Source organism: Centrocercus urophasianus, unplaced genomic scaffold (genome assembly GCF_019232065.1).
Source record: "Centrocercus urophasianus isolate 14NV4802_14NV808 unplaced genomic scaffold, USGS_Curo_1.0 seq_2, whole genome shotgun sequence".
In the NCBI taxonomy this organism is placed as follows: Eukaryota; Metazoa; Chordata; class Aves; order Galliformes; family Phasianidae; genus Centrocercus; species Centrocercus urophasianus.
The window spans coordinates 5,912,613-5,926,132 of record NW_024884755.1 but is presented as its reverse complement, the minus strand read 5'-3'; the positions used below and the strand labels follow the sequence as shown (position 1 = coordinate 5,926,132).

The 13,520-nt window shown below is 39.2% G+C and overlaps 1 long non-coding RNA gene across 1 annotated transcript in view; it reads right to left on the bottom strand.

Moving 5' to 3' along the window:
* Window positions 1-13,520, bottom strand: part of LOC122161681 — a 161,813-nt gene that overhangs the window by 68,310 nt on the left and 79,983 nt on the right. The window contains exon 4 of the long non-coding RNA XR_006169244.1: window positions 11,761-12,014. This is a non-coding gene — a long non-coding RNA (uncharacterized LOC122161681). The remainder of the gene's footprint in view (window positions 1-11,760; window positions 12,015-13,520) is intronic.

The window sequence follows — 13,520 nt, the reverse complement described above, 5'->3', positions numbered from 1 at the left end:
AGAGTGCTACAGAAAGAATATCTGTATTAACCACACATAGCAATTATTACACGCATTTTATCACTGTTTACTTCAATATAGCTAATTTTCATTAAGATGCAAATTTACTGAGTCGCAGCTATTTGAAGGAAGAAAGTTTGCAACTCAAGAGCACGTACTGATTAGGTGGTGCTTGCTCCAATGTTTATTTGGGATTGCACCAAGGCCATTTGCCTCAGTGCCATTACAGTATTAAGAGGCGTAACTCTGCAATGTCATTGGGCTGTCTTGCTTCCATTGTGAAATGTCCCGATTACAACAAAATTACGTGGAATTTTTCTCTTGGCTTATGCACCTCAGCACAGAACACCTATTCCTATACTAATCACAGATAACTACAGTTAAAAGAGAACTATGATTATTACTCATGGGAACAGCACAATATCACAGAATCCTGATACCACTGCACTAGCAAACAGCACCTGCCTAACAAGAGCACTTTGTTAGCCCCACACCCCACTTGTGAAGCAGTGGTTATTCCTCCAAAAATCACAGCTGATGTGCCAGTGTAAATGTGCTGTCTAGATGATCTATATTTAAGCTGGTAAATGATTATCTATTGTTATTATTAAATTGTACCTTTTTCTGGAGCCAATAATTTGTCATTTGCAAGGAGAAAGGCAGAAAAATGTATAATCAAGGAAAGAAGCTGAAGAGGTGGATGCTTAACTGTGTTACGGACTTTCTTTAATTAAAGCCTCTCTTAACCTGCTCTTAATCAAAGCAAGTGGCAAGCTCAGCAGATGGGTACAGCTGTGCATAACAACCATGCAGGTGTTTAATTTTTATATTTAGCAAGTATGCTAAGCAGCATTCAAACGTTCGGGGTGACAGGGTTGGTCTGTGAGGGAGGGATTCAAAAACACATGTCACAAAAAAGGGAGATTATTCCGCACTGTTAAGATACTCAATCAACTTCACTACTTCTGTGTTAAATCCCAGCTCGAATTACAGGGGCAGATGTATAATCTGGGACGCTTTCCAGAGCAATCTCTCTCTCTTTTGCTCCTCACTTCCTTCACCTTTTTTTTTCTTTTTCTCTTAAGGCAAACTGTACTGAACTGCAGGCTTCTGCCTTCTCACATACTAAAAGCAGTTCGTATTCTTTCTCTCATATTCCCACTACAAAAGACACCAGATGAGTCAGAGGAGACAAATACACACATATCCTAGGTAGAAATAGATTACTATCAGAGCTAGGAGCTTGGAAACACACAAAAGCAGCAGTGAGGGAGGCTGCAGAGGAAAGGAACCTTACCCAGAACTCTAAGTCAGGACCCTGTGCAAATCCAGAAAACTAATTATTGAGATCATAAAAATATAAGATAACATTCATTTTGGCTAGAAATCTGACTAACACAACTAAAATGAAAAACAGTAATTCAAGACAAAGTCGGGGAATGTTCAAAAGGCTAACTTTTGCATTTTGTGAACAGAAGTTATCCCTCACATTCCTAGTACTTTGCAGCATCATTTCTGTGCAACACGATAAAATAAGGCCAGATAAATGAAACACAGGAAAAATAAGTATTTGGCATCCTCTATAGAAAGTACGGAAGAATAGGAAGAAATTTTCACAAAGCCAAGGATCAGTAGTAAAAAAGAGCTTGGAAAGAAATATTAGTGAAAGGTAAAAGTGACAGCACCATCACCTGCATTGATAGGTGTATCCAGGCATCCATTATAGCTACAGATAAGGGAAGAGGCAGAACGTGGATAAGGAGAGCAATTTCAAATCACGCAAGTCAGTGTTGATAATGAAGTGATTCAGAGACTGCAGGTACTACCTTTCCACTCATTTTCACGTACTACACTACATTAAAGGTTAGATAAAAATAGATTACACGCTTTCATAATATTGCTTTCCCACATATTCCCCTGGTATTCTATGGTCTTTTAAATTAGAATAAAAATATCCACCAGATTCACTCTGTGCTTTTCCTTGCACAGAAAAGAAGTTCAAATACCTTTGTTTAGCAATTTGAATATAAAGTGGAACAGAGCTGCTTAAGAATTCCTTACATCAGTATTTCTCAGACTTGGTGAAAATACAAGCCCCTTTCAGCTCATCTGTTTCTACCTGCTTGTGAACTTTGAGATAGTTGGTAGAATATTTTGAACATTTCTAAAGCTTTTTCTACTACATTTCAGTTCCTCTGACATTGTTTTGTAGTCTTCAGCAAATGGAGTGGCACTGCACAGCTGGCAGAATGCTGACTTGGCTGACTGTCCTAATCAGAGCACCTATTGGTTTAACACAGGCATTACTGAATAAGGGCCTTCGTATCAAGCTGAACATTTACAAACATTTAGGACTTCTCCTTATGCAATAAAAGGAATATTTGTTTAGCTTTCAGTCAGACTGTTGATGAACATGACTCTGGGAGCACTTCAGGTGCTCTTGGGGTGACTGAGATTCATATGATCCTAAGTGAAACACCTCCCAGAGTCCCCTAAAAAGTCCCATGCCATGGAACTGATCTGCAAGTGAACTGAGGAAAGGCCAAGGTCTGAGAGCACAGCCAGGAACAGTTGCCCTTTTCTGTCTTTAGTTTTTACAGTCTGGAGAGAGAAACATAAGCTACCATTCAGAGATACATCTGTGATTTTAGTAGTCCTCAGTGCAAGCATTTGGGAGACTAAAATCAAGGTATCTCATATAACTCAGTGTTTTCCATTTCGACTTACTGTATCGCTAAATATTTGCTATGAAAAAAAGAAGCTGTGTAGGAATAATGCTATACAGCAATTCCTAACTGAACTCATCTTCACCTTACATACCCAAAGTATGCACCTTGACAGGATTAAAATACATTTGAGCAGTTTTCTGGCTATCCCCAGTAGCCAGAATTCAGAAAGATCAGGGAGCACTCTTTTCCTGAAGAGATAACATTATTATTTTGTCCTCTTGTTTTGTTCCCAAACTAGCTTACAATAAAATGACTTCTGTAATACAGGCTGTAGCACAAATGAAGTACAAAGAATTATTTTAGTCATAGCATTTACACGAGTCACACAGCACAGCTGATAAATGTTTTTATTCGTCACACTTCACTTAAAAGCACAAATTTTATCTTTTTAGCATTTTGATTTCCAATTTTTTCCTGTTCTATTTCTGCAATCATAATGTCTATTTGTACAGCAGATGAAACACTAGTTATACCTTGGAGAATTAGAAATATAAACAGAATAAGCATTTAGGTCAAAATTAAAATTAGAGTCTAAAACTGTTTGTAGGAAATAGCACAATTTGTATTTACAAATTCTCATAGACTTAATTTTGAAGTGGAATAAGCAGTATTCAAAGCTAACTTTGATGACAACCTATACTTCCATAAATATTAATTATCAATATGTAACCAGCTAAACCATTCTAACTATATTTGCATTTCAGAGTGATTATTTTTGTAGCTAGCATATTAATTTCCTTGAAATGAATAATTTATTATAGTTATTTCCAATTCTGCCCTGTGTGTATTTCCAAGAAAACGGTGTCCTAAGGCCTGAATAATTACCAGACAAGTACTAGATAGTTCCCTTGATCTTTGCTGGAGACACGTATGTACGTGAGCTCTCAAGGCTGCCTACCATTTTCTTCAGCAGGCAATACTAAGGAAAGACTGGAAAATACAACTTCAAGGAGATTCAGAGTCTCTTTGAATCAAGATGATTCAAAGTTGCATTCCAACACTACACAGTTATGTAGGGACATCCTTTCTGGTCTCTGCGGAGTATTGAGGACTATTATTTTGACTCATGTTCTGTAACTTGGTCACAGACAAAAGCAAAGCCAGGTGACATGCAGGTAGGGTGCTGCGGGGTCCTTGTTGAACGAGACAGGATTGCAGCCATGGGAAGCAAGTTTAAGTTGAAAGAAAGACAACAACATGTCAACTCCAGAGATACTGCAATTTTCGAGGGGTATAACAGATCTGGGACCAAATCTGTCCTGCAGCCATCCTGTTCCCTGGCTGCAGTCACATGGAGCTCACAGCCCTCACCCTGCATGGCCCTCATATCAGGGAGCAGCAGTACAGCTGCAGATGCTCACCCTGTTTCATTCTTAGCCTCAGAAGACAGCAGTCTTTTGGAGATCTAAGTGTGAAATAAACTGCTTCCAGCTCAGCGTCAGGTAAACTGCTGACTGTCAAAATCTTTGGAATATGTCAGAATCTGGGTAGTTATAGTTTATATAGAGACTATGCTTCATGTGCAGTGTTTGCTGTCTCCCAGCTTCGGTGGATAACATGCTGCTGTACAACAATCAGTTCTTCCAGAATAAGGGAAAATGCCTCATCTTTGCTGTAAACTACACGCAAACAGAAAATGGCATCTACACTGGCAGCAAAAGGATTTCTGTTCCCTTATAAATACACAAAACATACACTGGCACAGTAACCAATGCAGAAGGCTACAAGTTGTATACTCACAACTTACTTACACAAACTTCCTAAGTATGAATATTAAATAGACACTTGCACCAACTTCCAGGCCCTACGCCTGTCAACCTTCCTTACAATCATCTTGAACGTTTTAAGAAAAGCAGAAGTTTCTCATACAAAGGACTAAAGCATGAGCACTTACAGCAAAAGCTGTAGATGGAATTTACTGCTATAATTCTCCATCTAATATTTGCACAAGAATAATCAATTAAGACATTCCCAGATGGTTTGAACGTCTAACAGATCTATAGCATGACAGTAAGAGTCACAGAAGAGTGGCACCACTAAGACAAATTATATGAATAAGTGACATTAGAATGCACTGCCAACACACCCCAAAAGTTATTTTTAAGGACTGTGACAAGAAATATTCCTATTAAACTGAGTAAATTACCAGAATGTAACCATCATTACTGAAAAGAGAAATTCACTTGTTACCATAAAAAGAATTCACTGTACAGACTGTGGAAATATATATTCTTTGGACTTGTTATTAAAATAAATGAAATGAGTTATAACTAAATGGGTCTTAAATTGCAATAATTAGCTAGAAACACTGATCAGATGAGCACAGGTGAACAGTGCACATATCAAAGCACACACTGAAGGAAATGAGAATAAATGCTCTCTCTTTCAAATGCTGCATCCTCAAGCAAGCAACCTGATGTCAGCTCAAGCAACCAACATCACTGATGTAATTACACAACAATACAGGTTTTATTATATAACCACATGGAAATCCGTAGGCAGGGCTGAACAGCCCTAAAAGGAGATTTAATTAAGTTTGCAGATGATCTAATTATGCAGAGCTGGAACTAAAATGTATGAACTGGATCTGCTCAGCTCTGACACTTCTTTCCAGCTTTTTATTCCAGAATTTCAAAGATTGTTTAAAAAATGATAAAGGAGGAAAAGAAGCAGATTGGCTGAAACACTATGACTTTTTTTCCCCATCAAAAATCACCATAAAATGGAAAAGGTACTGTGTAACACAATAAATGGCAGCTGCACCAGAGATGAGCTTTCATATCCAACCTCTCAACAAGCTGAATATTTGCTGCTTTTGATGAAAAGAAAATGCAAAAAACTAAACAAATCTCAGTTAAATTTTTTTAAATGTATTTTAAGTTGACAAACACATCCCTAACATCACTGGCATCAGCCTAGTTCTGCTGACAGCTCACTGCAGCCCTCCTGCAAGGAACCAGTTCCTCTGTCCCTTCCCCAGAACTTCTGGTAGCAGCCAAGGGGGCTACCTCCTGCTCCTTGCCAGCAGGCAGGTGCTCTGATCTCCTCCTACACACATCTCATTCTGCCTCCCAGGGACGCAGTGCCTTCCTTCCAACCACTCAGGCAGCCAGAAGCAGCAGCACACTGCAGCAGGTTTGCCTATGGGCTGCCTCTTTGGTCTGCTTCCTACCCACCCGCAGGACTCCTCTGAGCCTTGCAATAGGTCAGCTCCAAAAAGCTACAAGTGCTTTCCTTGGACTCGACTCATTAGCTCACGAGGCTGCTTCTTGGGACAACATCTCCTCTTCCAACAGCAGAAGTTAACAATCAAATTACAGTGGTAGTCTTTTCCCTCAGAAACATTCACTGTGCTCCAAGCTGTGTACGCACAAAGCATTACCACTCTAGTTAAATAATAAAAAGCACAGGGGAAAAATAACATAGAAATGGAAATAGCAGTGTAATGGACGACAACACAGACAAAAGGACAACTCATTTCTGCAGCCCTGAGACCTGCAGAGCACACAGCAGCACCGAGGCATGGCAACATGCTGCAGAGGACACAGGTGCTGCTGCCCGGCTCACCACCGCCTCTCTCACACTGACTGCCAGGGTGCCTCAGCTGTAGCTTTGTTGGCTGTGATTTGAGGGTAAGGAGTTAAATGCTTTTAGTAAATACACAAGTGACACTAAGGCAGTCAATGAAATCAGCCGATGCTCATTATCTGTTTTTGTCCAGAATACTTAGAAGAGTTTCTCCATACTTTTCTCCAGTTACTGCTTGCCAGTTGCCTCTATGCTTGATCAGTGATTTCTCTTTGCTCCCTTGGCTGTTGTCTATCCAATGACATGCTTAGACACATCTGAGAAATTCAGGTGTCTCGCTCTCCTCACTCACGTCTATCCCAATTCAATTCTCTTTCAGTTCTCTTTTCCTCTCAGACAATTTCTTGTTAGCATAAATCACCTGTCACTTAGCTTGATAGATTTAGCTGGATCCAAACTGAGAAAGCTGAGATAATTCTCAGCTCTCACAGCATTCTTTATTTTGCCATTTTCAGGTTTCATATAGCACTGCCAATTTAAATGGTTTCCAAACTTCATTTTAATATCATATATTGTATAATTACAGTTCTGCTAAGAAGAATGGTCTAAGGGAGATTTATGGTTGTGTGTGACAGGTATTTTGAGGTACTCTTTTTAGCCATGCTTTTCACTCCTTCCAAAGAAATGTTTGAGGTTCCACCTGTGCAGGAAGAAAATACTCATGCTGATAAATCATGTGTGCGTAGAGGGTTTTACCATTCTTCACCTTCACTGTTTAGATAAAAAGCATTTACTTACACTGAGAAATAAGCAAGGAATGTTTCCTACTCAGTTTACTTCAAAGTACACAAACAAAAAACTAACAGTCTCACAAGTGAGCCAAGAATAATGTGTTCACAATTGTAGCAGTATTCTACTTTCAGCCCAGAGTATTTCCAAGGCAGAGCTTAGGATAACCAGCCTCTATCTGCTGCACAGTAGGGCCAGGGCAAACTCTGTGCCCATTCCAGCCCCCAGGCCTGCGTGGGGCTGCTCAGCAGTGTCCTGTTCTCAGCATGAACGTGTGTGCAATGCAACGTGAGTAGTTTTGGACACCATGTGCTACTTTCCTCCTGCTGATAGGAATACCGGCACCCAGAGCACAGCACAGGGAGCTCTGCACCCACTCTCACCATGGCAGGATCTCACCTGGAGGTAACCCTCAACTGCACTTAGCGTGTGACGCCCACCTGCCCTGCAGTCTCTTCCTTCTATCTGATAGAGACTTCAGCCCACACTAAATACCACGTAAAGGTGCCAGTGCACACAAAAGCCAGTGGGAACTGGTGATTTTAAACTCACTGTTGATCAGGACAGAAGTATCTTTGTCCAAAGAGCAGACTAAAAAAATTCAGAAGGAACATACAGAGATTTAATATTCAGAGTACAAATAGCTCTCTAATATCAGTAACTCAGCACTACTGAACAAAAGAGTGAAACATAAGGTAACTGAGGGAAATACAGTAACCATTCCAAGCAGTGATACATTAAAAAAAAAAAAAAGAGAGAATTTTTTTAAATATTGTTGCAAAAAGCTCAAATCCCAAAACCCTTCCCTTTCAAAAAAAAAAAAAAAAAAAAAAAAAAAAAATAGGAAAAAGAAAAACCATAACACATACATCAGGGATCATTTCAACATGATCTGCATAGACATGAATTCAGCAGGCCTTCGGGGATTTGGGTAGAATCCTTTCAGATGAATGGAATCAGAACTTTGGTTATCACACATTCCTAAAATCACGCCATGGTTGTTGGTTCAATTATACTTTTTAAAACACTCTTCAAACATAAAATGATAAAAGCTTCTTTAGCAATCTCTTTACCATTATGATAATGTGTTATGAATTTAATTCCAATGCATTCACACTGAAGGTATCTATTTTCACCCTCATTTAATACAGTATCCCTGGGAGAATTCATTCTGGGCAAGAGAATACAGACTCAGATAACAGCTTCAAAAACTATGGTACATGTAAAGCAATATTGTTAAATATGAAAAGGTTCATTATTTAGGAAACAAGGACATAATTATGTTTGCAATTCCTAAAATTCATTGGCTACAACTCTGTTAAAAGTCTCCAGGATGCTGAGGTACAGCAATGCCCTTCTTGTAGGTCTGGCAGCACCTCCACCATATGGAGATTATCTTCAGTGCAGTAACATGATGAACTCAAAGCCCATTAAAATGCAGCTGAAAGAACACAGGAAATCCTGGGCTTAGGAAAAGCTAGTACAAGAAAGATGTCATTTAATTTTATTGACATCTTAAAGACAATTACTGTCCTCTCAAATATCATGCTGTCATCTTTTTCTTTTAAATTAAGATATGACGTGCATTTAGGCATGCAGAATGGGAAAAATAGAAGGGGAAGGAACATGAAGCCTATGTTTTTAAGTGTAGTAGACAAGCATAAATTCACTGCAAAACAGTGTGTGCTGACAGAGTAATTAGGCCTAAATGATCTAATATTAAATTTGATGTCTATGGCACCTGCCACGCACCAGATACTGACACGGCGAGTACAGGACTCCGTTTCACTGAGCTGGTTTTGAAGTGGCTTTCTAGACTTACTGAGAAGTAAGGCCACGCTGCTCTGTTGAAGCAATCAGTAAAACACACTGACTGCTGTCAGGCTTGCAAGACATGGACAAACATCAGTGAAAGTTGATCATTCACTCTCTAACACCACAGAGGGTATTTCATTATTTGTACACCTCTCTGGGGCACCTTCAGAAACAGAATTTCACAGTCAGCATCCCTGGGAAATATGAACTTCTGGATTTGACCTCATTTCACTGGAAATCTTTGCCTCGCTTTTTCTTCTGTTGTACATGGCCATGTGCTATGTTGAAGTACAATGTGAAAATCTTATGTTATCCACAGTGAACACACAGTGACATTTTTCATCTTGTGTACCACATCCTTCAAGCATACTTAGCTGCTAATTATCAGTACATATGTGAACAATAACACCAATTTAAAAATAGCAAGGTAAACAAAAGGAGTACTCCTTTTTGAATGGAAGTAATATGACAAACTTTAGTACTGTAGGTGTAGAGATAGCAAGACTAGGAAAAGGCAAGACTCACTGTTCTCATAACCTCTTCATACAGAATTCCTTTAATAAAATTGAATAAGATTGCATCCTTTCACTTGGTAAAAATTGGATGGAATTGTTTGAATATTATCCAAGAGTAACACTGGAGTAAAAAAAAAAAAAAAAAAAAAAGGTTTATGATCTCAGTGTTTTTTTAATTGGCAAGAAAAAGAGTGTTAGCTGTAAAGCACACACTGACAAGCAAAGAAATCTGATAGATGAGCCAAGTGATTTCACACCAAGAAAGAAGATACCAACATAAAGCAATCATTTAAGTCAAGAAATGTGCCAATCTCTAAATTAAGAAAAAGGGTTAGAAGAAATAAAAATGCTGGTAGGACTATGACATTAAAATAAAGATGCATGTGACAGCATTATTTGCAAAGTAAAATTTATATATAATTGCCTTAATGTCAAGCCTGCAATTCACAAAGGACTTTGAAAGTTGCCCAAGGCAATAATGAGGTCTATTTTGATATTCGAAGACCACAAAAGAGAAATTAAAGAGAAATACATAGACATCATTGAACAAAAAAAAAACCAAAACCAAAAAGGAACAGTATATTGCACAATTAGAGAAAAATTCTTAATAGAAACACATTCAGGAATGACCTCTACTCCATATCAAATGGAGCAACATTAGGCTTCTTAAGATGGTTAGAGGACTGAGCATCAGAAAAAAAGATTTACACAAATACTGAAGAATTATTGGAGGGGTAATTCATATAATCTATTTTTAGATAAAGATTTTTAGCACCTAAACTAGGATCTTGCAGATGCAGCACAGAGATGGACTCACAGAAGACAACTTAGCATCTCTTACATGTGCTTCCTCCTCCTGTTACTGTCTGTTAAGTAAGCAATGCCAGCTAGGCAGAAAAGCATTTCACCCTTCTCCCCTCAAACATGCTAAGTACACCTACTAAGTCAAACAAGATTTTTTGTAAGTTCTGAAAGTCTACAAATGGTTGATGATGTAGCTGATGGCTTGCAATTTGTTTTCACTCTCCTTGATTAAAAAAATGAAAATAAGAAGAACATCTATACTTAAAGCAGTTACACTCATGTCCAATGTAGTCTCTATTTTAAGTGCCAATAAGAATCTTTCAAAAGAATTGTAAAGTAAAATACATCCCACAGATCAGCAAAACTGCACTTTTGGCTGTGCTTGTTCTTGCATGGTAGTCATTACATAAACTGCAAATGCACTTCTACCATTTATTCTATTAAATGTTCTTCACACAAGGGACTGTACATGAAATACTCGCATTTTATAATGGAATTTTATTGCTGTGAGACTGAGAAAATGGGACACGTCTACTGAAATCGATAACTTCAGTAAATTGCAGGCACGTCACAACCAGTGTTAGACAATGGCAGCCATTCTGAACAGTCCCTAGCAATTGAAGAGTAGCACAGAATAAATATCCTAATGATGTGTGGGGATGTTTTTTTTGTTAAGTCTGTCAGGATTACACTCTTACTGGCATGTACATTATCTGAATTTACAAGTTAGTTCCGGTGAGGCTGAAATTTGAACAGTGCAGAACATTTTGGCCTTGACTCCAGGAAATAACAGAAACATTTTAGACTAAGACGACAAGAATCTCTGAAAATTTATTTTCATATTTCATGTCAAGACGGCCCTAACTGATTTGCTAGATCAGACTACTATAGCTCTTCAGGTGCTGTCACTCTTCCCTTTGGTCCACTGTTCACAACAGCAATTCTCTTCTCTGCATTCACGTCATGCAACTTGCCATACTCTAGGGTCACACTCTTGACCCCAGCTTCCTAATCACATAATTCTTTGCTGTAAAAACCTTATAAAAATGTCCTTGCCCACATTCAGACACATTTTGTATTGACTCTACTAACAACTTGGCTGTATCAGTTATCTGCTTTCACCTCCTCTGTGCCATTTTATCAGTTCTTTAAGGTTCCAAACAGTCAATCACATTCCATTGTTAAATGACATCTTCTAGACAAAGATTCCCTACAGTGTATTTAAATTTGATACAACCAAATATTAAACACACTACAAAGTATTTCATAATAGCAGAAGAATATAAACCTGATTTTATCTGATGATCTGTGAAGCTCCTTCCAACACAACACATGCTCCTTCTCTGCATAAGAACATTATTTTTTCCACAAAGCGTGCAGAAAAGTTTCTGTCGCTGTGTAACACAGCTTACATGAAATTGCACATCCTATGAAATACCAGACCAGCTTAACATAAGTAATGAATTGCTTTGCTACAAGCCTCTGATCTATGCAAAATTGGCTACTATGCAAAATTGGCTCTTTGGATGCAACTGCATTTGACCCAAAGTAGTATAAATGTTTTCATATAAGTTTCTTACCTTGTCTTGAAAATCTGGCTTCTAGTTAGCTTGTGGCAGGGAAAACAAAAAACTGGCAGCAGCTCTTCCTCAAGACAATGCCTTACCCAGGCAGATCCCATGGACTCAAAGCTGAACGGCCTTGTTAGCCAGCCCAAGGAAGGCAAGCTCAAATCAATCCACTGTCTGCAGACTGCACAGGCTATGCGAGGAGCCATAGGAACCCTTCCTCAGCACTATGGGATATGGACCTCAGAACTTCAGGCACAGGCCACCTGCAACAGATAAAAGGTAAGCCCAGAGTCATCCCTGTATTTTTACACTTCTGTGAACACAACAGCCAACTCCAAACAGCCCGAAAGCCTCTCTAACATTTTGGAAGCATGGGGAAATCCTGTGGTATGTGCTGAGAAATTCTGCCGGAGAGAACAGCGATGATTCAAAGAGTCAGGAAAGAGATCACGATTATTACTCCCTCAGGGTACAACAGATTAATAGGAGCTCATTTGAAAACAGACAAAACTGTGTGGGTGAAGCTGAGCCTCTCCTATGGACTCAGAACCTGCAAGAGACATGGCTGGTTCTTTAAGCAACAGCTGCAGTACAGTTTTATAGTGCACATTCAGTCTGTCTGTAAAAAGAGACGTTACAGATGAAGTAAAAAAAGACTTGTTCAAAATAATATTGATCAAATTGCCAGATCAGTGAACAGTGAAACAGGTATGTCTTCCTGTAGGTCTTTGTTACTGATTGACCGTAGAACCATTAGTGTGAATGTGCTTTCCTAATGGGTTAGCAGAATTGACTTCTGAATGACAATGTTTCTCCTCCAGGCTTATACAGCCCCAAAAGTGCAACTAATGAAGAAATTTTGCTGAATCTTAAAGGACAAAGGTCAAACAGAGGCAGATATATGCTCTCCCTGCCCTACAGTGTGAACTCACTTCTTTTTGCAAAGAGGAGAGTTTATTTTAAAATAATATTTTAATTGTGACAGTTAATTAAAAGGAAACTATAAACCTCGGTCAAAAAGCGCAGCAATCTATTCCCAAATGGGCTTCTGTACTTTGTTTCTGCTTTCTGGTGCATCAGCTACATGCACACTTTGCTTTGTATTTCACCAACAAAAGCTTAATAGCACTCTGGCAAGCAAGGTAGTGCTCCGAGAGGCTTAGCGAAGGACCTTTAAATGCAGGGAAGCAGATTAAAAGTTCAGTAAACAAGGTGAGGAACAGTAGTGATGAGGACTCAAAATGCCTCAGCAAAATGAGAAAGGTATAAAATTGACTTGGCTTAAAAGCATCCTTTTCAAATGGGATTCTCCAGCACAAAGCGCTCCCAGTCTCCTCCTAGGCTGTAAAATCTTCCCATTCTGCTTCCACACACACACTCAGTGTAAGGGAACAAAAGCAAGGTGGAACTACATGCAAAGACAAGAGGAACATGAATGCATGCCCCAGTGTGAGCAACTTCGGCCTGGCTGCAGGCACCACAGAACTCATGGGGTTCTTTGCTCCTGAGGATGCTTCCACACGTGCACAGTACTGCGTGTGTCAGCAGCCAGTGAATGCCTGCTCCACAACCATACAGTATTATGCTCATAATAGAGAAAAAAAAGACAATTTGGCTTAACAGCCAGCTGGCACTGCTGGAGGTTCCACAGGGTGTTTAATAACTTGGTTTTACAGAGCATCACAGGAGGAAGGCCTGCTGCCTGCCGAGGTTTGAAGTCAGTATTTCACTGTTAGAGACACGAAACCACTCTGGTCATTGGTGCTGAC